General features: G+C 40.2%; 4 non-coding genes across 4 annotated transcripts; all 4 read left to right on the forward strand.

Moving 5' to 3' along the window:
• The first annotated feature begins 5505 nt into the window (after window positions 1–5505).
• Window positions 5506–5579, forward strand: trnai-aau (transfer RNA isoleucine (anticodon AAU)). The gene has a single exon. It is a non-coding gene; the product is annotated as a tRNA-Ile (tRNA).
• A 1326-nt stretch (window positions 5580–6905) lies between these two features.
• On the forward strand, window positions 6906–6979 carry trnai-aau (transfer RNA isoleucine (anticodon AAU)). Its single transcript has one exon. It is a non-coding gene; the product is annotated as a tRNA-Ile (tRNA).
• An 88-nt stretch (window positions 6980–7067) lies between these two features.
• On the forward strand, window positions 7068–7140 carry trnaf-gaa (transfer RNA phenylalanine (anticodon GAA)). Its single transcript has one exon. It is a non-coding gene; the product is annotated as a tRNA-Phe (tRNA).
• Window positions 7141–14669: 7529 nt separating this feature from the next.
• trnaq-uug (transfer RNA glutamine (anticodon UUG)) lies at window positions 14670–14741 on the forward strand. The gene has a single exon. It is a non-coding gene; the product is annotated as a tRNA-Gln (tRNA).
• The last annotated feature ends 9578 nt before the right edge of the window (window positions 14742–24319 follow it).

Raw genomic sequence — 24319 nt, forward strand, 5'->3', positions numbered from 1 at the left:
CCTAGCAACCACTTAGCATCACCTTAGCAACCTCCTAGCAACCACCTAGCAACACCTTAGCAACCGCATAGCAACCACCTAGCAACCACTTAGCAACCACCTAGCAACCACTTAGCAACACCTTAGCAACCGCCTAGCAACACCTTAGCAACCACCTAGCAACACCTTAGCAACCGCCTAGCACCCACCTAGCAACGCCTTAGCAACAGCCTAGCAACACCTTAGCAACCACATAGCAACACCTTAGCAACGGCCTAGCAACCGCATAGCAACCACCTGGCAACACCTTAGCAACCGCATAGCAACCACCTAGCACCACCTTAGCAACCATATAGCAACACCTTAGCAACCACCTAGCAACACCTCAGCAACCGCCTAGCAACCACCTAGAAACGCCTTAGCAACAGCCTAGCAACCGCCTAGCAACCGCATAGCAACCACCTAGCAACCGCCTAGCAACCACCTAGCAACACCTTAGCAACCACCTAGCAACACCTTAGCAACCTTCTAGCAACCACCTAGCAACACCTTAGCAACCACCTAGCAACACCTTAGCAACCGCCTAGCAACCACCTAGCAACACCTGAGCAACCACCTAGCAACACCTTAGCAACCGCCTAGCAACCACCTAGTAACGCCTTAGCAACAGCCTAGCAACACCTTAGCAACCATCTAGCAACACCTTAGCAACCACCTAGCAACACCTTAGCAACCGCCTAGCAACCACCTAGCAACGCCTTAGCAACAGCCTAGCAACACCTTAGCAACCGCCTAGCAACCGCATAGCAACCACCTGGCAACACCTTAGCAACCGCATAGCAACCACCTAGCAACACCTTAGCAACCGTATAGCAACACCTTAGCAACCACATAGCAACACCTTAGCAACCACATAGCAACACCTTAGCAACCGCCTAGCAACCGCATAGCAACACCTTAGCAACCGCCTAGCAACCACCTAGCAACACCTTAGCAACCACCTAGCAACACCTCAGCAACCGCCTAGCAACCACCTAGAAACGCCTTAGCAACAGCCTAGCAACCGCATAGCAACCACCTAGCAACCGCCTAGCAACCACCTAGCAACACCTTAGCAACCACCTAGCAACACCTTAGCAACCTTCTAGCAACCACCTAGCAACACCTTAGCAACCGCCTAGCAACCACCTAGCAACACCTGAGCAACCACCTAGCAACACCTTAGCAACCGCCTAGCAACCACCTAGTAACGCCTTAGCAACAGCCTAGCAACACCTTAGCAACCACATAGCAACACCTTAGCAACCGCATAGCAACCACCTGGCAACACCTTTGCAACCGCATAGCAACCACCTAGCAACACCTTAGCAACCATATAGCAACACCTTAGCAACCACATAGCAACACCTTAGCAACCGCCTAGCAACCGCATAGCAACCGCCTAGCAACACCTTAGCAACCACCTAGCAACACCTTAGCAACCGCCTAGCAACCACCTAGCAACACCTTAGCAACCACATAGCAACACCTTAGCAACCGCCTAGCAACCGCATAGCAACCACCTGACAACACCTTAGCAACCGCATAGCAACCACCTAGCAACACCTTAGCAACCATATAGCAACACCTTAGCAACCACATAGCAACACCTTAGCAACCGCCTAGCAACCGCATAGCAACACCTTAGCAACCGCCTAGCAACCACCTAGCAACACCTTAGCAACCACCTAGCAACACTTCAGGAACCGCCCAGCAACCACCTAGAAACGCCTTAGCAACAGCCTAGCAACACCTTAGCAACCACATAGCAACACCTTAGCAACCGCCTAGCAACCACCTAGCAACCGCCTAGCAACCGCCTAGCAACACCTTAGCAACCGCCTAGCAACCACCTAGCAACACCTTGGCAACCGCCTAGCAACTACCTAGCAACGCCTTAGCAACAGCCTAGCAACACCTTAGCAACCACATAGCAACACCTTAGCAACCGCCTAGCAACCACCTGGCAACACCTTAGCAACCGCATAGCAACCACCTAGCAACACCTTAGCAACCATATAGCAACACCTTAGCAACCACATAGCAACACCTTAGCAACCGCCTAGCAACCGCATAGCAACCGCCTAGCAACCACCTAGCAACACCTTAGCAACTGCCTAGCAACCACCTAGCAACACCTTAGCAACCACCTAGCAACACCTTGGCAACCGCCTAGCAACTACCTAGCAACACCTTAGCAACCACCTAGCAACACCTTAGCAACCGCCTAGCAACCACCTAGCACCTAGCTTGAACCCAGGAACATCAGATGAAAAGTCTGAGACCCTACCGCCTGATTTACCCAGGATCACTGGGGCATTAGCTTAGATTTTAAGCGCTTGTGACATGTCAGAGTTGCAGCGTGCACTAAAAAGTGGGCTGTACAAAACAGATGGCAAGAGGGGGGCGTGATGCCAACGTCACCTTAAGGAATTGTTACGACCCTGGTCTAGGGTCAAGGCCGCTAGGGTCTCTTTATTTGTCTTTTTTTTGTCTTTTCTTTTTTTTATCACCAAGAAAAAAAACGTGAAGCCAAATACCTCGGGGTGAACCCACAGAAAAATAATAAACAAAAATACGCTAACTAAACACCCAAATGAAACTTACTACACCTAATAAAATAACAGAAATAAAAATACAAAATCTACACCCGTCTCCCTGACTAACAAAAACACAGGTGAAAATATTTACAAAAAAAAAAGTGGCGTCCAACCCCTACTGCCTCTTACCGTGTATATATTTACAATATTTACAATCAACAAACACAAAAACCAAACAAAAATAATAGGAAGGGGAAACACAGATGGGTATACAACACAAAGTCAACACTAGCACAACAGCATGAGAAATACAATCAACGAAAACAACTCAACAACAGGAATAACTTTATCACAATTTCAAACTACACGCCAACAAAACTCGCTCTCCCTCCCTACGCCCGTTGATCTCTTTTTAAAGGACGCCCTGGGTTACTTCCTCCAATCCCAGGGCACGTCGCCTACATAATTAGGGCGGGGCCTGCAGGTGGAAAGAGGGAGAGAGAGAGAGCGAGACAAACACACACACAAACAAACACACCTGCCAACGCAACAGAATCCTGCCGTGACCTGGATTCAAAGCGGGGTTGCTGTGGCCAAAATGCAGAGTACTAACCACAAAATGGTCAAGGCAAGTTACCGGACAGCCATTGTGGCCCCTGTGTGGTATGTTCCTCCCAGTGATATGCCCCTTTCTGTTCAGTGAGCGCACACTTGTTTTTCTCCTCCTACCAGCACAACGCTTTTCCCAAGAAACACTGGAATTGCAAACAATTGATGACAGTTGCATTTTTAAAAAGGAACAGGACATGGACAGCAGGACTCAAACCTGCTCAAGGAGACTCCAATAGATTTCTAATCATTCACCTTAACCACTTGGCCAAGGACAGGTCAAGGGCTGGTTGAGGAAAAAAATAGAGGGAAATGTAAAAAATGATAAAACAACAACAAAGGGAATGTAAGTGTGTAAATGTGAAGTTCTGATTAATTTGAAATGTTTTTTAACTTTTTCACTTATTTTAACTAACAAAATTTTTTAAATCTATTATTACTTAATTTACCTCCGCTTAGTTGGGAGAGCGTTAGACTGAAGATCTAAAGGTCATTGGTTCGATCCCGGGTTTCGGCAAAGCAATGTTGTTGTTCTGTTTTGGGCACAGGGTCAGTTGAATGAAAGTCACCCAAAAAGCCTAGCCGTTTCACCCTTAAGTCCACCTGCTTCCATTTGACCAAAACGCTAACTTTCTCCCAGGTGGTCACATTGCTTCTGGTGATGATTCCTATGGGCTAATCGACAGCACTCTGCTATATATTTAGTGCTTTGATTTCCCACTGCGGACGCGCCATTGAATAAAAGAAAACTGTGACTTGATAGGGCTTCTGAAGGATTGCAATGATTAGTACTATACAGAACCGGCAAAGCTGACGTAAGGAAATTCGCTCTAAACCCTCCAGGTGCAACCAGGTTTGCAATAAAAGCCACTGTGAAAGGCATTAAAACACAAGTGGATAATGCGGGCATCGATCCAGCTACCTCTCTCATGCATGCTAAGCGACCGTTCTACCATTTAAGTTAATTCCTCTTTTCACAGTCAAAATTGAACAATTTAGACGTGGTCGAAAAAGAAAAAATAAGATCACATCTGTTCTGTGGTGGCTTCTTTGCCCTGCCTGCCATTTAGTCGTCAAATTGCCTAGAATAGCGTGCTTTTCTTTTGAAGGCCCTACCTAGTAATGCTCCAGTAAATGTGTGAGGAGCCCTGCATGCCGAATGACGAGTTACTCAGAAATCAATGCACATTGGCCTTGCCTTGGATGGACCTTCCGCTACTTTCCTGCAAGGCCAGTTTTTTTAATTCATCATCTTCATCTCGGGCAGCAGCTCTACACCATCTTGAGGTTCCATAATGTAATGGATAGCACTCTGCATCCAGCGATCTAAATTGAAATCTAGATGGGACCTGTTTTTTTTTTTGCCAGCACCGCACAAAAAAGCTAAAATAGCATTCTATTCCCTTGAAGGCCAGAGAATAACAGTTACTATGGGTTTTCTAGGACCCTCATGTCCAGCTGCTTCACCCTCAAGTCCACCTGCTTCCATTTGACCAAAACGCTATCTTTCTCCCAGGTGGTCACATCGCTTCTGGTGATGATTCCTATGGGCTAATCGACAGCACTCTGCTATATATTTAGTGCTTTGATTTCCCACTGCGGACGCACCATTGAATAAAAGAAAACTGTGACTTGATAGGGCTTCTGAAGGATTGCAATGATTAGTACTACACAGAACCGGCAAAGCTGACGTAAGGAAATTCGCTCTAAACCCTCCAGGTGCAACCAGCTTTGCAATAAAAGCCAATGTGAAAGGCATGAAAACACAAGTGGAGAATGCGGGCATCGATCCCGCTACCTCTCACATGTTAAGCGAGCGCTCAACCATTTGAGCTAACTCCCCTTTTCACAAGCCAAATTGAACATTTTAGACGTGGTCAAAAAAGAAAAAATAAGATCACATCTGTTCTGTGGTGGCTTCTTTGCCCTGCCTGCCATTTAGTCGTCAAATTGCCTACAATAGCGTGCTTTTCTTTTGAAGGCCCTACCTAGTCCTGCTCCAGTAAATGTGTGAGGAGCCCTGCATGCCGAATGACGAGTTACTCAGAAATCAATGCACATTGGCCTTGCCTTGGATGGACCTTCTGCTACTTTCCTGCAAGGCCATTTTTTTAATTCATCATCTTCATGTCGGGCAGCAGCTCTATGTCATCTTAAGCTTCCATGGTGTAACGGTTAGCACTCTGGACTCTGAATCCATTGATCCGAGATCAAATCTCGGTGGGACCTGTTTTTATTTTGCCAGCACTGCACAAAAAAAGTTAAAATAGCATCCTGTTCCCTTGAAGGCCAAAGAATGACACTAAATCTGGGTTTTCCAGCACACTGGTAAGAAAACGGCCGGTTGGTTCAGTTGGCTAGAGCGTGGTGCCAATAACGCTAAGGTCGCGGGTTCGATACCCGTACTGGCCAAACTTTTACTCTCTTATGCCTCAGATGCACTTAAGGGCTCAGCTTGGTCTCACAGACATCCCTGCTGCAGGAAAGCTGTGTCATGGCGTGCTTTTCTTTTGAAGGCCCTACCTAGAAATGCTCCAGTAAATGTGTGAGGAGCCCTGCATGCCGAATGACGAGTTACTCAGAAATCAAAGCACATTGGCCTTGCCTTGGATGGACCTTCCGCTACTTTCCTGCAAGGCCAGTTTTTTAATTCATCATCTTCATCTCGGGCAGCAGCTCTACACCATCTTGAGGTTCCATAATGTAATGGATAGCACTCTGCATCCAGCGATCTAAATTCAAATCTAGATGGGACCTGTTTTTTTTTTGCCAGCACCGCACAAAAAAGCTAAAATAGCATTCTATTCCCTTGAAGGCCAGAGAATAACAGTTACTATGGGTTTTCTAGGACCCTCAAGTCTAGCTGCTTCACCCTCAAGTCCACCTGCTTCCATTTGACCAAAACGATATCTTTCTCCCAGGTGGTCACATCGCTTCTGGTGATGATTCCTATGGGCTAATCGACAGCACTCTGCTATATATATATAGTGCTTTGATTTCCCACTGCGGACGCGCCATCGAATAAAAGAAAACTGTGACTTGATAGGGCTTCTGAAGGATTGCAATGATTAGTACTACACAGAACCGGCAAAGCTGACGTAAGGAAATTCGCTCTAAACCCTCCAGGTGCAACCAGCTTTGCAATAAAAGCCACTGTGAAAGGCATTAAAACACAAGTGGAGAATGCGGGCATCGATCCCGCTATCTCTCACATGCTAAGCGAGCGCTCTACCATTTGAGCTAATTCCCCTTTTCACAAGCCAAATTGAACATTTTAGACGTGGTCAAAAAAGAAAAAATAAGATTACATCTGTTCTGTCGTGGCTTCTTTGCCCTGCCTGCCATTTAGTCATCAAATTGCCTACAATAGCGTGCTTTTCTTTTGAAGCCCCTACCTAGTCCTGCTCCAGTAAATGTGTGAGGAGCCCTGCATGCCGAATGACAAGTTACTCAGAAATCAATGCACATTGGCCTTGCCTTGGATGGACCTTCTGCTACTTTCCTGCAAGGCCATTTTTTTAATTCATCATCTTCATGTCGGGCAGCAGCTCTATGTCATCTTAAGCTTCCATGGTGTAACGGTTAGCACTCTGAATCCATTGATCCGAGATAAAATCTCGGTGGGACCTGTTTTTATTTTGCCAGCACTGCACAAAAAAAGTTAAAATAGCTTCCTTTTACCTTGAAGGCCAAAGAATGACACTAACTCTGGGTTTTCCAGCAAACTGGTAAGAAAACGGCTGGTTAGCTCAGTTGGTTAGAGCGTGGTGCTAATAACGTCAAGGTCGCGGGTTCGATACCCGTACTGGCCAAATTTTTACTCTCTTATGCCTCAGATGCACTTAAGGGCTCAGCTTGGTCTCACAGACATCCCTGCTGCAGGAAAGCTGTGTCATGGCAGCCGTAATAGCTCAGTTGGGAGAGCGTTAGACTGAAGATCTAAAGGTCCCTGGTTCCATCCCGGGTTTCGGCAAAGCAATGTTGTTGTTCTGTTTTGGGCACAGGGTCAGTTGAATGAAAGTCACCCAAAAAGCCTAGCCGCTTCACCCTTAAGTCCACCTGCTTCCATTTGACCAAAACGCTAACTTTCTCCCAGGTGGGAAAGAAAACTGTGACTTGATAGGGCTTCTGAAGGATTGCAATGATTAGTACTATACAGAACCGGCAAAGCTGACGTAAGGAAATTCGCTCTAAACCCTCCAGGTGCAACCAGCTTTGCAATAAAAGCCAGTGTGAAAGGCATGAAAACAGAAGTGGAGAATGCGGGCATCGATCCCACTACCTCTCGCTTGCGCCTGCAGCATCCCGTCTACAGAGCCAAAGTAAGCCCAAAGTAAGCCCACATAAGCCAATCACGTCTCACCTCGGTGGCTTACTTTTGACCAATCGCGTTTGTCTTTGTGCTGACGTCATTTCGACCAATCGCGTTTCACTTCAGTGGCTTACTTTTGACCAATCGCATTTCTTTTTGCTGTGACGTATTTTTGACCAATCGCGTTTTTCCTTGATGGCTTACTTTTGACCAATCACACGACACTTTTATTATATTCATCATCTTTGAATCAGGTAAGCCAGATGTAATACTACTTTATTATTAGTTTATTATACTGTGTGTATTTCTGTTAAGTGATAAGTTACAATCGACAGCAAGGTAACCTTATAGCAGATGTTTTCTACATAACTTGTAAAACGGTAATGTTTCCCATGATAAATACAGAGCAAAATGTCGCTAGTGATCAGAAAAGGTGGAATCATCGCCATTTGGTCAAATGATTAAACAAAATGTTCTGATATTTGTTTAGAATAATAATGCCCCCATTCGACCTAGCAATATTGGGCCCTATTATCGCTTTTTATATACTCTAAAAAGTTAACGTTACTGTATTTAAATGTACAGTTACAGTTACTTATAATGTAATTGTATTAAATACAGAGTTAAAGTTTTTTCTTAAACATTTAATTTAGCAAATAATTCTATACTTTTAAAATAATTCTATTTTAAGTAAAACGACTGCACAAACTTTAAAAACATTTGAGTTTAACACTTGTTCATGACAATATATGATATATATTTAGTAATTAGATTGTATTGTATTTCATAAATCTATTGTAAAAATATTAAAAGCATATATTGTATTTTGTTTATTTTATTACTTGTGTTTTCAGATATATTACACAACAGAATAGTTATATTAAATAGCTGAAGTACAAACATTTTATTTATAAAATAGTCATAATGTAAAGACTTAAGAGTTTAATGTGTATTTTATAACTTAATGTTTTAATTTCTGTTGTTTCTAATTTATTTATATGAATTTTAAGTTGTACTACCATGCATATATTAGGCATATCTGTAGAAAATTCACCAGAAGTATATTTACTACTGCAATAATATGGATTATGTCTACATTGTTAAATTATTGTTTCACACTTAATGTAAATGTATCTTTCTAAATGCTCTAGGTAATGTTCTCTCTAATGTTTTTTTTTTTTTTCAGAAAAAATGTACGCATACTCGATTTTCCGCCGCCAATCAGCGACATCAAGCAGACTCCTTTTGGGGCCATCTGCAGAGGCAGAGCGCCTTGTAAGCAGGGAGTCTGGAAGGGCCAAACCCAAGAAAGAGGTGCTGGCAGAGGCCACTGCTTTTGTCAGCAGCAATGGTGGAGACCCCAGTGACCAGTTTTTAGTTCTGGCTCACTGCAAGATTCAGTTTGGCAAGTACCAGGGCCAAAGATTTAGATGGCTCCTAGAGCATGGTCTGGGGTATGCGGTGTACCTGGTGCTTAGCATTTCTGATGAGAAGCTGCAGACAACACCCTTGTCAGAAAACAAACACCTGTTTCTTCAGTACACTTCCTCCATCAGGGAGATTGCAGAAGAAGTAGAGAAGTACCAGAGGAAACAGGAAATGCAAGCAGAAGCCAGGGCAAAAGGAGATACAGGGTGCTTGATGGTGGAGTTTGGTGACTTTAAGGGCCGGTCCATGAAAGATGTGTTTGAGGACCAGAACAAGGAGGCTCAAGCCCTCATCAGGTACCTGGTTAAGGCAGATGCCAGGCCAAAAACCAACATGGCACTTTTCAAGACGTATGTCCTGAAAAGACTGGCTTCTGCTGCTGCCTCTGCACCTCCACCTGCAGCATCCAGTGTCTCTGCACCTTCACCTGCAGCATCCAGTGTCCCTGCTCCTCCACCTGCAGCCATCCAAACAGGTGTACAGCAGACTGCCACTGTGAAATCGCTGTTGAAACGGGGCAAGCACTTGTCTCCTTCACAGCTGGCAAAAAAACTGATGTCACCTGTTAAACCCTGTAAGTAGGAGAGTGAATACTGAGCATGATACAGAATTATCCCAACATCAGTTATATATGTGTTTATTTATTGTTATGTCAAACTCTCTGTTTCCAGATCCAAAACTGCAGTCCACTGTACCTCCTCCTACAGCAGAACCCCCAGCCAAACGTATGGCCCAAAGGCAGCTTTTTACTACTGGTAAGTAAGCACCATCGTATTGTACATTTGGCTGTGTGTATTTTTATAATAATGAATCAAATTTTTATCTACAGTACAGAGTTGTCACATCATGCCTCAAGCGGGATGCATTCTTTGAGTGCACTTCTTCAAAACCTTAAGGATGTTCAAAGGTTTCAGTGTATTTATTTGCGTTTCTGAACTAATCATTATTAAACATTCATCCATTAAAACATTCAAAATTAAAACCCTCCCCTTCAAAGTTAAGGACATTAACTTCCAAAACCTCAGCCTTCTTTCAATCCCTCCTAACATTTCCTCCCACATAGTTGCTTCTGCTTTCTTTTCATCCCTCCCAACTACAATGCCTAAAATTTTAATTTCATCCATTTCCTTGAACGTAAAATGTCCAGATAAAGCCTCAGTTCCTCCAAATCTCAAATATACTGTTTTATCTTCGTTTATTTTAGCTCCTGAACCCTTGCAAAAATGTTGTACCGTTTCCATTGCTTGCTTTACACTTGCCAGATCTTGTAGTATTAATGTAGTATCGTCAGCATATTGAAATATTTTATTCACTCCCCCCTCTACCTCTATTCCTTTTATTCGTTCCTCGTGCTTCACAGCTAATCCCAGTGGTTCTGCAACTAAGGCATATAAAAGTGCACATAACCCTGTCTGATTGATCTTGTTATTTTAAAACAGTCCGTTAAAAAACCATTGCATTTTATCCTGGTTATAGCTCCTCTATATAAAATCTGAACCCACTTTATAAAATTTTCCCCAAAACCAAAACTCTTTAACACTCCAAATAAAAAGTCATGCTCGACTCTATCAAAAGCTGTCTCGAAGTCCAGACTAATTAAAAAACCATCTTTCTTCTTATCATTTATATATCTTACTGTGTCTTTAATACTCATAGTTTTATCAGCAATGTCTCGTCCTTTTATACTATATGCTTGGTTTGTTTTGATTATGCTTGGCATCACTTCCTTTAGTCTGTTAGCTAAAACATTTGCTAAAATCTTCAAATCAGTGTTGAGCATTGTTATAGGTCTATATTTTTTTAAATCTACTTTATCCCCCTTTCCTTTGTATATCACCTTCATTAAGCCCATCCCCATTCTTTTATTTACCCCACCATTCTCAAAAATCTCATCATATACTTCCTTTAAAATACTAGATAAAATATCTTTAAAAACAATATAAAATTGACTTCCCAACCCATCAATTCCTGGACTTTTCTTTTTGTTCAATCCACTAATTGCTCTTTTTATTTCTTCTTCTCTTACCTCCTTGTCACGTTCTCTTTTTCCCTCTTCTTCTACGCTTGATTTGATTAGCTTTAGCAATTCCCTTTTTTCTTTTTCTTTTACTCCCTCTGTGCAAAACAATTTCTCATTATATGATCTTATTTCTTCCAAAATCTCCTCATTTTCTTCCACTATGTTCCCATTTTTGCTCCTTATTTCTTTAATCATTTCTGCCTTCCCTCTTCTCTTCTCTAGATCAAAGAAAAATTTAGTGCACTTTTCCCCCTCCACTGTAAATTTAGCTTTGCTTCTTAATCTTGCACCTTCAAATTTCTCCTCCTCCATTTCTTTCAGTCTTCCTTCCAGTTCTTTTATCTTTTGTATATCTTTTCCATTCTCATTTTTCAATTCGTTTTCTAGTTTTTCTTTCAGCTCCTTTTCCTTATATTTTTTACAATTTTGTAACTGTCTACAGTATTTTATTGTAAACTTTTTAACTAAATGTTTCACATTCTCCCACCACATTCTTTTGTCCTCATTATAAATTTCATTCCCTTTTTCCTTTTGAATAATTTGCTTTATACTCAAAACATAGTCTTCATTCTTTAAAACCGCTGTGTTTAAAACCCATACCCCTGGCCCTCTTTTCACATTACTCCAGTCTAGGTTCATAAACATTGGCTTATGGTCACTCAGACTTGTTTCTTCATATTTGATCTTGCTTATAAACCTCTCAACATTCCTTGTGCATAAAATAAAATCAATTCTTGTTTGACAAAAAAAAATTCCCCACTAACTGTCTTCTTGAGTACTCTTTTGTCTGTTCATTCCTTTCTCTCCACACATCAATTAAATTCATTTCCTCCATCAATATTTTCAGTTCTTTTCTTCCCTTATCCGTTTTAAAAACCATTCCCTCAGCCATTTCTAATTTACTAAAAACAGTGTTAAAATCCCCCATGATAATAACTCTTTCATATTTCTTTAAATAATCTCTTAGTACATTAAAATACTCTTTCTTTCTGTTCTCCTCTGTTGGGGCATGAACGTTCACCATAATTACTTTTTTCTTCTCATACTCCATTTCACATATCATACACTTCCCCTCTTTGTCATTATAGATTGTTTTACATAAAACCCCACTGTTTTCTTTTATTAAAATTGCAACTCCTCTCCCCAGCCTCCCATCCCCATTATTGTATAAAATCTCCCCACTCCACCTTTTTCTTATTTCCTTCATGTATTCTTCCCTCCAGTTTGTCTCTTGTAATAAAATCACATCTTCTCGTTTACACATTTCTTTCACTTTTTTAAATTTTCTGATGTCTAAAAGCCCTCTTGCATTAAAAGACACAATTCCTAAAACCATAAATAAGATAAAAACATTCATAAAAACCATCATCTCAGTCCATCTCTTCCAAGCCCTTTAGCAACTCATACTTATTTTCGCATTCGATTTCTTCATCTTTTAGCAGTTTTTTCCTTGCAGTCTCTAAATTAGGTTTTATCTTTATCGATCTTCTTCTTTTTGATGATTTCACCTGTGTCTCTTTGTTTCCGTCCTTTTGTAAATGTTCGTCTAACTCGGTTTGCTCCTCATTACTTTGGTCTTTTGTCTCCACTGTGTCCAATGCCTTTTGAAAACTGTCTGTCATGTCCATTTGTGTCCAAAATATGTCTTCCTGTTGTTCTTATTGTAAGTCTTTATTATTCGAATTGCTCAATTCTGCTGCTTCCAAAACATTCCTTAAACTGTCAGTCATATCCATTTGTGTCCATGTTGTCCCTTCCTGTTCAGTGACTCTGTCCTTTCCATTGTCCTCAATCTCTTGTAGTTTTTCACTTTTAGATTCTGTTCTTCTGTCTTGTGTTGTTGTTTTGTCCTCTGACTGTATATTGTCTCCTTCATACATCTGTCTGTCTACCCGCTGCTCTTCCTCCTCCTCCTCTTCCCCCATCCAACATTCACATTTATTTAAAACCTTATTACAATCCGGGCACTTCACCGCATCGCAATCCCTTGCGAAATGCCCCCTTTCCTCGCACTTAAAACACTTAAAATCTGGACAGTCTTTCACCACATGATCTGGGCTCATGCACAGCCTGCAAGTTTTCACCTGATGGCTGTGCATCACCCTAAAGTATTGTGGTCCTTCTGCTGTCTCTATTCTTGTGCTGTACGGGAGGGATGCCACTTCCTTGGGGAATCTGGTTTTAACAAACCTCGTCCCATCTTCAATATCTGTGCCCGGATAAAACCTTCTTTTAATTTTTGAAAAGGGACAAACTCCCCAATTATCCAATTTCTCTAAAATATCTATATCAGCAACATAGACAGGCAGATGCATGAAGGAGACAACATAATCTCGATTTTGTAGCCTCTTTACTGTACAGTTTATCCCTTTAATAGTCAATCCATCTGTTAATACATCAGCATCTTCCTCTCTTTCAAGTGTTACTTCATATTCCTTGTTTTGTTTTGGTCTTACAGCCAAAATCTTTCCATCCCCAATCCTCTCCGTGACTGCTTTAATTAAATCCATTGCTCTCACCTCTGTTGTTTGTCCCATATCCACTGTTACAGTTGCTTCTTTTAGATAAATCCTTTTCCTTGCTTCCTTCTCCGATCGGTTTGTTTCTCGTTGTCGTCTGTCCAGTCCATTGTCATTTGCCTTCTCAAATCCGTCCGCCATTGCCAGGTCTGTCACCGTAGATCCGTCCATTGCAAAAAAAATAGGAATAAAAAACACTCCTCCCGAACAGCTCACGCTGCTGGGAGGATAAACTAAACAAACTCAAAAAAAACTTTAACAAAAATGTATTTTAGTCAAAAATAAAACTAAACAGAAGAAAATGTGGTGAGCCTCTCTCACTAACTGCAGCCAAACACTTCCTGGAATGTACCACTATCACACATGCACAGGGGGGTATGGCCGTAAGCGTAATCCTCCTTCAGCAATCACTTATGTAACGTTATGTGTGGTTTTGCCATGCAGCATAAATCTGTGAAACTGATTAGATCAATTTACTCACTGAAACAGCTGGACAACAAAAATTTATAAGTAAACGAGTGACTCAACTTGTCGGTCTGGGGCTGCGAGTCTGGTTTTGGGTGGGAGAATTCACGCACAAGCCCTGCGTCAACGCATGAGATTTTGAAGGTATGTTGTGACTCAATTGTTACATAAAGATTTCCAACCATGCACTGCTTCTGATGCCATGTGAAAGCTTCACGTCTTAGTTGGTCTAGGGGTATGATTCTCGCTTTGGGTGCGAGAGGTCCTGGGTTCAAATCCCGGACGAGCCCTTGTAGCTGTCTTGTGTTTTACAGGGGGGCATTATGGCTTTCATAAAATCTTTTTTCGAAGAATTCCAGTTTGTCAGCAGATAGTATCACCACATAAAACCTTCCCTGCACAGTGGCTTGATGTTCTAGGAGAATGATTCTCGCTTGTGCCACGAGAGCTCCCAGGTATAAATTCCGGGTGAGCCCGTACAGTTGTCTCATGTTTTATGAGGGCGTTGAGGTTTTAGACAGAGGCCGTTTTCAGAGAATGCCGGTTAGTCAGCAGATAGTGTTGCCATGTAAACTTGCTGCTTTTTATTGGCTCGTTGGTCTAGGGGTATGATTCTTGCTTCGGGTGTGAGAGGTCCCAGTTTCATTTACTGGACGAGCCCTTGCAGTTGTTTTTTGCTTTGAGGGACAGCTTGGCTTTAACAGAGGCCTATTTCATTGCCAGTTTCCGAGCATTAGATAGCCTATAAGAAGGGTCTTGGTTCCATGGTGTAATGGTTAGCACTCTGGACTTTGAATCCAGTGATCCGAGTCCAAATATCGGTGGAACCTCTTCCTTCTCTCCTTGCTTCAAATCAGTGAACTGAATGAGACCATTTTCAATCACACCAATCAGTGAGTAGTTCTGATACTATACGCTGAGATAGCTGTTTGATGCTATCACGATCCTCCTTCAGCAATCACTTATGTAACGTTATGTGTGGTTTTGCCATGCAGCATAAATCTGTGAAACTGATGAGATCAATTTACTCACTGAAACAGCTGGACAACAAAAATTTATAAGTAAACGAGTGACTCAACTTGTTGGTCTGGGGCTGCGAGTCTAGTTTTGGGTGGAAGAATTCACGCACAAGCCCTGCTTCAACGCATGAGATTTTGAAGGTATGTACTGACTCAATTGTTACATAAAGATTTCCAACCATGCACTGCTTCTGATGCCATGTGAAAAGTTCATGTTTTAGTGGCTAGTTGGTCTAGGTGTATGATTCTCGCTTAGGGTGTGAGAGGTCCCGGGTTAAAATCCTGGACGAGCCCTTGCGGTTGATTTTTGTTTTGAGGGACAGCTTGGATTTCACAGAGGCCTGTTTCATAACCAGTTTCTGAGCATTAGATAGCCTGTAAGAAGTGTCTTGGTTCCATGGCGAATGGTTAGCACTCTGGACTTTGAATCCAGTGATCCGAGTTCAAATCTCGGTGGAACCTCTGCCTTTGCTTCTTGCTTTAAATCAGTGAAATGAATGAGACCATTTTCAATCACACCAATCAGTGAGTAGTTCCGATACTATACGCTGAGATAGCTATTTGATGCTCCCACGGTCCTCCTTCAGCAATCACTTATGTAACAATGTGTGGTTTTGCCATGCAGCATAAATCTGTGAAACTGATTAGATCAATTTACTCACTGAAACAGCTGGACAACAAAAATTTATTCAATTCAATTCAATTCAATTCACCTTTATTTGTATAGCGCTTATACAATGTAGATTGTGTCAAAGCAGCTTCACATAAAAGGTCACAGTGAATAGGAACAGTGTAGTTCAGTTTGTAGTGTTTAAGTTCAGTTCAGTTTAGCTCAGTTCATTGTGGTTTAATAATCACTACTGAGAGTCCAAATATTGAAGGGCAAATCCAACGATGCCCAGCTCTACAGATCCCGAACCATGCAAGCCAGTGGCGACAGCGGAGAGGGAAAAAAAACTTCACTAAATGGCGGAAGTGAAGAAAAAAAAAAACCTTGAGAGAAACCAGGCTCAGTTGGGCACGATCATTTTAATTTCTCCGCTGGCCAAACCTCTTGTGCAGAGCTGCAGTCTCAGTGGCGGAGGCTGGAAGCTGGCCTCAGCGAAGACTCGTCTGTCTCTGGAGCGTCACAGGAATCAGTCTCATGTTCTCCACTCTTCCATGACCATCACAGTAGCTGCTCAGGATTCGACCTGGTCCAGGATATGGAAACCTTGGGATCATCTCGTTGTTGGTCTTGAATCGAATCAGTGACTCTGTATAGTCTGAGGGCCTCGGGAAGAGTATCCCCAGGTGGAAATGGAGAATAAAGAAAATAATTAGCATAGCTGATGTTCACAGTGTATATCAACAAGATGCATAACCTGTGTGGAAGCCCCCTAAGTGGTGCACTAAGTGTATGCTTTACTGAACAGATAGGTCTTTAATTTAGTTTTGAATTGGGAGAGTGTGTCTGAGCCTCGGACGTTATCAGGAAGGCTATTCCAGAGTTTAGGAGCTATAAATGAGAAGGCTCGACCTCCTTTACTCGACTTTGCTATTCTAGGTACTACCAGAAGCCCTGAGTTTTGAGACCTTAAAGAGCGAGTTGGATTGTAGCGAGACAGAAGATTGGTTAGATAAACAGGAGCTAGATTATTTAAAGCTTTATATGTAAGAAGCAATATTTTAAATTCAATACAAAACTTAACAGGCAGCCAGTGTAAGGAGGATAAAATTGGTGTGATGTGATCAAATTTTCTAGACCTGGTTAGAACTCTGGCAGCTGCATTTTGTACTAATTGAAGTTTGTTAATAGAGGATGCTGGGCAGCCAGCAAACAGTGCATTACAGTAGTCCAGCCTAGAAGTCATAAAAGCATGGACTAGCTTTTCTGCATCTGAAATGAATAGCATACTTCGTAACTTAGCGATATTTCTCAGATGAAAGAAAGCAGTTTTTGTGACATGGGATATATGATTTTTAAAAGTTGAATTGCTGTCTAATATGACACCCAGATCTTTTATAGTAGAGCTAACACTAACTTTGTATCCATCTAATTGTAGGTCGAGTTGTGAGATCTGCTGTGTACAGGATTTAGGCCCAATAAGTAATAATTCTGTTTTGTCTGAGTTTAAGAGAAGATAATTGTTTGTCATCCAGTCTTTAACATCTTTAATACACTCAGTTAGCTTGGACAGTTTAGACGTCTCGTCAAGTTTTGTTGAAATATATAATTGTGTATCATCTGCATAGCAGAAAAGCTGATCCCATGTCTTCTAATAATGTCTCCCAGGGGTAGCATGTATATTGTAAACAGCAAAGGACCTAAAACTGATCCTTGAGGCACCCCATATTTTACTGGGCTGATTTGTGAAGGCTGTCCATTAATATTCACAAACTGGTAACGGTCAGATAAGTATGACTTAAACCATTGTAGGGCCTGTCCCTGGACACCTGTAGACTTTAAGCGATTAATAAGGATACCATGGTCAATGGTGTCAAATGCCGCACTAAGATCGAGTAGAACTAATAGCGACATGCACCCTTGGTCAGCAGCTAAGAGTAAATCGTTGGTTATTTTCACTAATGCAGTTTCTGTACTGTGATGAGCTCTGAAACCTGACTGAAACACTTCAAAAACATTGTTCGTCTGCAGAAAGGAGCATAATTGAGCAGAAACAACTTTTTCTAGTATTTTAGATATAAATGGAAGATTTGAAATAGGCCTATAATTAGCTAAGTTGCTGGGGTCCAGTTGTGGTTTCTTAATATTAGGTTTAATAACAGCTAGCTTGTAGGGATTTGGAACATGGCCTAAAGATAAAGAAGAGTTGATAATGTTAAGAAGAGGTTCTCCTATAACAGGTAGCAATTCTTTCAGTAACTTTGTTGGAATTGGGTCCAATATACACGTAGCTGATTTAGAGCTATTTATAATTTTGTCTAGCTCTTCCTGTTCTATGATTTTAAAGCACTGTAGGTTATTTAGATTCAGTGGCGTGTTTACTGGATCTGAAGTATAAGGCGGTGCAGAAAGTTTAATATCTCCTATTTTCTGTCTAAAGCCTTCTATTTTATCACTGAAAAAATTCATGAAGTCATCACTACTAATTTGCGGTGGAACATTTTGTTCCAAAGATGACTGATTATTTGTTAATTTAGCAATGGTGTTAAATAAGAATCTAGGATTGTTATGATTATTTTCTATCAGTTTGCGGAGGTGCTCAGCCCTGGCAGATTTTAAAGCCCTCCTATAGCTGGACATACTGTCTTTGTATGCAATTCTAAAGACTTCTAAATTAGTTTTTTTCCATTTACGTTCCAGGGCACGGGTTGCTGTTTTGAGAGCGCGGGTATGACTATTATACCACTCAAGATTGAGTGGTATACTCCTTTTCCCACTCAAGATTGTCATTTCTTTCTCCTTTCAAAGTTAAAATCATGCTTTTGCATTTCTCATTAAAATCTTTTAACTCATTACAATATAAAAACAAGTGTAAGAATCCTTCATCTGCATCTTGACATACTTTACATGTGACACTTTCCTCCATCCCTATTTTGTTTAAAATGACATCTGTAAACACTGCTTTACTCCTGATAAAATATTCTAAATTCTCCAGTTTTGACTGTACAAATTTGCCATTTATATTAGACCATATGTTGTCTTCATTTACATCTTTAAACAGCCGTATCCAGTACTGATTTGCACCAGGTTTCTTAAAAACCCCATCTCTAAAAAACCCATAAATCATTTTCACTGTACAATCTTTAAAATCCCACCATTTCTCTCCAAATCTTACACTCACATCTTTACTTGGTTTATTTTCCTCCATGTTTTCTATTCTTGTTAACCATTCTGCAGGTATGGCATTTTTAATTATGTCGTATTCCTTTATTAAGTCTTGTCTGTTAAAATCCTCCTTCGCTTCATCCATCACATCAATAACATACTGCACCGGTAAGATTCCTTCCTTAAATTCATATAAAACATCCCTTACTCTTGTTATTCCCACCTCCCACCATTTCCTAAAAAACACCTCTTTCTCTTGATTAAGAATTTCACTGTTTAAGAATAAAGGCTGATTAAAAATGTTCTCGCGTCCTTGTATATTAAACTGTACACAAGTAAAAAATTTCCCCCATGCTCCAATCAATTCTTTATAAAAATCTGGTAGACCCTCTGTCATGAATGTTTTCATCCTCATCCATAAAATATTATCTCCCATATTAAAATTGCCACTTTTACTTAAAAAATATTCCATTGTTCTTTTCCATGCTGCCTTATTATCTTCATCCAAATATTTCTCTACCATTTTCACTCTTAAGTAGTTTTTTCTTTGCTCCACATCTATTAAACCTAGTCCCCCTTTGCCCACTTCTCCAATCAACGTTGCGTATGCTATTCTTGGAGGCTTCCCTTCCCATAAAAAATCTAAAAAACATTTTTTCAGCCTTTTGTCCATCCACAGTGGCATTGATGACACATATAAAATATTCCATAATTTAGAAACCATTAAAACATTCCAAATTAAAACCCTCCCCTTCAAAGTTAAAGACATTAGTTCCAAAACCTCAGCCTTTTTTCAATCCCTCCTAACATTTCCTCCCACATAGTTACTTCTGCTTTCTTTTCATCCCTTCCAACCAGGGCTGGACTAGGGCAAAAAATGCCCTGGCATTTTGGGCCAGAGCGGCCCACTAAATTCAATCAAAATGCTATCTATCTATGCACGTCCAATATTTTTATCAACTCATATTCTATAAAACACAAACGCCACATATATGAAATAAATAAATAAATACAAACTTTAATCTCAATTTAATTTCTGTATACTGTCCATAAAGATATTTGTTGAGTTCTAAAAAATACACTATTCATTTATTTATTTTTCTTCGCATAAGTCCCTTATTTATCAGGGGTTGCCACAGTGGAATGAACTGCCAACTATTCCAGCATGTTTTATGCAGCAGATGCCTTTCCAGCCACAACCCAATATTGGAAATCACCCATACACACTCATTCACACACACTCATACACTACAGCCAATTTAGCTTATTCAATACAATATTCACTCAGCCTATATTCAATAATAAACATAACAAAAACTGCCTGCTAATGCATGGGTAAATCTTCAAAGGGAACAGTGTTACATTTCAACCTCTTTCACCTCATCCTGCTTGCTGTTTCACTATCTAAACAATGAAAACATAATATAAGTCAAATTTGTTTCATTTTGATATTTGATTTACACTGTCTCTTATGCAGAATATCAGTTTTAATAATCAATAATGGCCATTATAACAGTATAACGTACATTAAATTTAGACGATAAAGGTAAGCAATCAGTCAATATGCAGAATCAGTGTATGTGGTTACATAAATTAATATATTAGCTTATCTTTGCACTCAGCCAAAACAGTTAACTGAGAACAAGTGATTCAAAAGACATAAGAATTGTTAGATAGAGACAACAAGATGAATTCAATATCACGTTTAACAACTATAGTGAGATGAGATCATCCAGCAGATGAACTGTCTGACATGCACTATACTCTCACCTGGGGTTTATGCTCACCCGCTGAACTAGTGGCTGCAGCTCTGGGCAGAGAGTGTGTGGTCACGTGATTTGCGTTTTTAGCCGTGTACTAGAATGAACAGAGAACTTTTCAGAATCGCTAAATGAAACGCCGGTGTATTTCCCGCGATTTCTCTGCGCCTCCCTTGCGTTTCTTCTCTCTGACAAATTTGACAAATACACACAGACGATGTCCAAAATAGGAGTTTGTGATTGGGCCAGCCCAATGTCAATACCGAAAAGAGCCAATGGGCTGCAGAGTGTCACATGGGCCGGCCCGGTCTGTCTGTCCGGGAAAAAAAGCATCTACTTTCAGAGAGTCACAGATCACAGCAGCGTCAATCAATAAGGCAGAAAAAAACGATAGGCTGCTAAGCCTTTTATGGGCCGATCAAATCATAAGACGATGATCAGCCCGGCCCAAAAAGTACGTCGGCCCACCGGGAAAGTGCCCGGTCTGCCAGATGGCAAGTCCGCCCCTGCGTGTGAGGATCATAGTGCGGTGGCAGCGGCGGTGTGCACACAGTGCTTCTACATGTGGGGATTGTTTACATCAGAGTGCGCATCAGTTCTGCGCTGCATATACGCAGTGTTTCTTCAAGCGGTTGATGGAAAATAAGCTAAGGCGCGTTCTAAGAATATAAATTCGGATCTATTATTTTTCACAGTATTTTGAAGTGCCCGCGATAACAATATTGTGCATATTCATTACCGTGATTTATCGCATTACTGAATACCGGCACAAGCCTAGTGGTGTGGCAGTTCCGGAGGTGACATTACCACGACAACTTACTGAAGAGGAGTTGGGTACCCTGCCTAATCCAAGTGTTCCCTTTTCAGATGCCATAGAGACTTATTACCGAACAATCACAAAAATTCGCCAAATACTGAACATTTTGTAAAGGGTACTGTATTGTACAATTGCATCTAAAATGTTGACAAACTCCCCAGCCATTTTTCACCAAAGGTGTTTATTTAGTTCATTCAAGAAACCTGACAAGGTACTGTCTGCATTTTGTGAATAAAAACATTGCACTGTTGAACAAAAGTTATTCCAGTTCATTTGTCATTGGAGACATGAAATGTATAATATATACATATAATTTAATAGCTAACTTTAAATAACATTTTATTAAAAAAAAGACTTAAGCTTATTAGCAAAACTGCGTTTTAACAGAGGAAACATTCTCCAGTATTATGATTTATATTGTGATTCAATTACATAAGAAATTGATTATTAAATGACACAGGGCGTGGCATATTTTTTGTCTTGCTGCAAACTAATTGAATGCAGTAAAGTAGGTATATAATTCACAAATGGAGGTCCATTTGAATTTGAAGAGTGTGGTTAAGGATGTTATGTTCACGCCCACCCCCGTAAAAACTCCTCATCTGAGATAGTTTTTCCAGATTTCCAAATTTTGATTACTAACTATACTGATTTTGCTAGTTTAAATTGCTAGTTTTGTAGTGAACAATTCATCTGTGCAAGTGAGTAGAAATTACAGAGAGAAACAAAATTTTAGTTTCTCTTTGTAATTTCTAATCACTTGCACAGATGAATTGTTCACTACAAAAATAGGCAATGTGAGCTAACAAAATCAGTATAGTTAGTTTTGATTTCATTTGTAATTTAAAAGAGCTCAGTAGTTTCAAAGTATGGTTGTAAGAAATACTTTTGTACCTGGAAAAAATAGCTTTCGTTCTCCCAAACCTGAACTTTCAAGATCCAGCTTTTCCCATAGCTGTGGCACTTTGCAGTCACGTCGTCCACCCAAACAGAAAAATTTATGAGTGTAACTCTTTTGCTGCATGGCTTTGCAGTCTGTCGTCTGCGCATTACAGAAGTAATGCTACTGTTATGGGCATATGGTGTAAAGAGTCTTGACACTTCACCTGTGGAGACATGAAGAGCAGGTTTATACATCCAAAGCTATAAAGTTTACTAGTCCAAAAACCGAAAATATTAGATAATCTTGTGAGCCTTTGGATTTGCATCATATGTTCATCTAATGACAGAAATTTGCTTAGTCCATGCAGTTTAAGTAGACGAAAAACTATTAGGTCTTCACTGAAATCTTTAGGTTTATGCAGTTCGACTATCACATGAGAACCCCAAAAATTCATAAATAATTACTTCACATGATGTTTAAAGTTTAATCCAAGTCTTTATTTTATTATTAATGTTATGGAAAATATCTGTTGAAAAAAAAGTCTCTTTTTTGTAATTTTGTAAGATATAAAGCTACAGTTTCAGACCACAAATGCATTATTTACCTGGAAATTAATAATAATAAAAAATAATAATAACAAACAAATATGAATGAACATAATAGAAAATATGAACTAATTCCACAAATGACTGAACTACTCGAATCAAAAACTCAAAAGATGAAATATTTTCGGCTTTAGGTAACTGCTAAAGTTACTGATTTGATAGCATTAAGATGTTGCACATTCGCAAAAGAAGGAATCCCTCCTGATGGCTCGTTTTTACAGGATGTTTAGTATTCAAATCATTCAGGTTTTGCAGACACATATAGTTTAACAGAACTAACTTTCATTAGATTGATAAAGTTTTTCCTTTTTTTTTCAGACATGAAACATTTTGCTGAGACATGCGCCTCGGTTTAATTTATATTAAAATTAAATATATTATATTATGTATTATTCTGTGACAATCGAACTCTGTGACCCTAGAGGGTGTGGTTATATCACTCTGCTGTGTGACCTATGCAAACTGCGTATATTCTGCCTATTAAACCAATGATGACAAAGTCTATCTATCTATCTATCTATCTATCTATCTATCTATCTATCTATCTATCTATCTATCTATCTATCTATCTATCTATCTATCTATTTATCTATCTATCTATCTATCTATCTATCTATCTATCTGTCTGTCTGTCTGTCTGTCTGTCTACATATTTTTGCTTTATACTGTGCTTCATACATAATTTACATGGTTTCCGCTACATTCATTCTTCCATGGCGGGGCGCCACAACAAAATTCATCCCACCACGGCTACATTGCATCTTCTCATTCAAAACATTTTATTTTTTTAATAGCGGTTAATAATCGCACCAAAACGTATTAAAAGTGTTAATTATAACAGCGCAAACTTCTCTGTAACCGTAGTAGTGCTGTCCATTATTTGTTTACCCTGTTAAGGTTACGTGCTGACAGAATGGCTGACTGACAGATGCGTGAGGCCAGCAAACATGACGTATAGCAGTTTCACCTTACTTCAGGACGCATTAATGTCGCTGTGTAGGTCTATTAGAGAGATTCATAAATATTCCTAGCAAATCTAATAAATGTTGGAGACATACTCGTTACATAAACTCACCAAATCGCGACTTCTAACACTGTGCTCATGACATTTGCCATTAAAATAACTCCACAGGTAGTTCTGTGTAAAAAAAAAAAAGGCCTGCTGCCACAGCTGAAAAGAATCCTTAAAGAAACACTGGAATGAATGGCGGAAAAATCTAGTTCCTAATACAAAAGGATTTTAGACTCTGTGTTTGATTTTCTTTTTTTTATACCCTATTGTGCCGTCAAACTGTCGTATAAACGCAATATCACACTTGTATCGTGCGATATGGCTGTATATCAGCACTGATAATGCATGCCTCCCAGTTTTCTATAGACTTTATCATCACGCAGCAGTGATAACCACGAGTCAAAGATTTCAATGGTCACAGAATTGATGTAACACAGGGAATTTTTTTTAGCTCTGGTAATAATAATTTTACAGTCTTTCAATGGTTTTAGTACAAACAAGTTGTTAATATCACAAGACTATGGATGTAACGATTCACCT

The sequence above is a fragment of the Danio aesculapii genome, chromosome 4 (genome assembly GCF_903798145.1).
Source record: "Danio aesculapii chromosome 4, fDanAes4.1, whole genome shotgun sequence".
Lineage (NCBI taxonomy): Eukaryota > Metazoa > Chordata > Actinopteri > Cypriniformes > Danionidae > Danio > Danio aesculapii.